We start from the raw sequence: 1,569 nt of genomic DNA on the forward strand, positions 1-1,569 counted from the left end.
CCTGAGGTACACCAGCACACTGACGGAATAGGGATGAATAAGCGCCGTTGTAATTTACTTGAAATAATCTGTCGGAGAGATAAGAACGGATAATGAGGAAGTATGAAAGGAATAGGAATTTACGGATCTTGTATAGCAGTCCTGGGTGCCAGACTCGATCAAAAGCATTTTTTTATTTAAAATCATAAATATCTAAATCTTCTTATTTTAAAATTTTCCATCAAATCACTACCATATACACAAACTATTTATAACCTTTATAAATTAGTCAGTTATAAATAGTTGATGATTTATTTAATAAATAATTACCTGCCTCAAGAAATTGAAATAATATATTTAAAGTAGTTTATGATGTTTATCTTCATAGGAGTAGTAGTTTTTATGAAATTTAACAAAATAAATTAACAAAATGTTGATATCTAGTTGTACGGATACAATTTTTATATTTATGTAAAACAATATCTCAGGATTTATTAGAGGTACAGATGTCTGCCAGCACTCAAAATAAAGGTAATATAACTTACTATAAAGTAGTTTATGACACGTATCTTCGTAGGGGTAGTAGTTTTTATGATATTCGTATATGATATCATTAAAACTACTATTACTGCGAATATAAGTGTCATAAACTACTTTATAGGAAGTTTAATTAGATTTAATCTGAGTATTATAAGACAGTTGTCGTATAGTTTTTGAGATATAGATTTTTCAAAATAAATTCACTAACTACAGATTTTTCAGTGTATTTTTCATGAAATGTTGCTTTTTTAAAAAGCTATATCTCGAGAACTATTTAGCAAATTTACTCTAGTTAAAATTATGTTCTCCAAGGTTTTCTAGTGCTGTAGGTTTTTTTTTTAAGATATAAGAGCTCCGAATGAAAAAATATATTTTTGAAACAGCCACCACTTTTTATTCTCTCTACCTATAGTTGGCATCCTCATCAATTTTGAGTACTATTTATAGATAGTTTTATTAATTTAATAAAAAATTTGGTATCATGTACTAAGTTAAACAACTCTTGATTCTCAGAAGAAAGAAAACAAGATGCAATGAGACCACAATCTCTTATTTTGATGAAAAAAGTTGAACATGTTGTTTTCAACAGTGAGAGAGAAGAAATTATCAACTACTTCGTTGCGGAATCATGCACATGATACGGACTAATGATTTTTCCATATTCCTCTGTCACAACTTTCTAAAAATAATATTCAATGACATGTAAATGCAACTAATCAATGAATATTTCAATCAACTTTTAAAAAAATAATATGAATACTGCTTCGGTTGTCATGGTGAAATAAAACACTGGCTAGATCTGTGTAGACAAGGGGTGTTACGTTTGCCATGGTGAAATAAAACACTGGCGATATGTTTTAGACGAGTGGGTTTTGTTCTTGTGAAAGGCGACAGTTTTGATTTTGGAACACGTATGTTCAGACGAGTGGGTTTTGGTTAAGTGAAGGTGACAGTTTGATTTCGGAACACGTTACGATTGTTCAATGTGAAGTGGTAATAGTTTAAAGGCCCTCTGTCTTTACTGTTTGAACCGAAATAGCACCATATGAG

This window comes from Halyomorpha halys, unplaced genomic scaffold (assembly GCF_000696795.3).
Source record: "Halyomorpha halys isolate HHAL.00 unplaced genomic scaffold, Hhal_1.1 Scaffold137.1, whole genome shotgun sequence".
Classification (NCBI taxonomy): domain Eukaryota; kingdom Metazoa; phylum Arthropoda; class Insecta; order Hemiptera; family Pentatomidae; genus Halyomorpha; species Halyomorpha halys.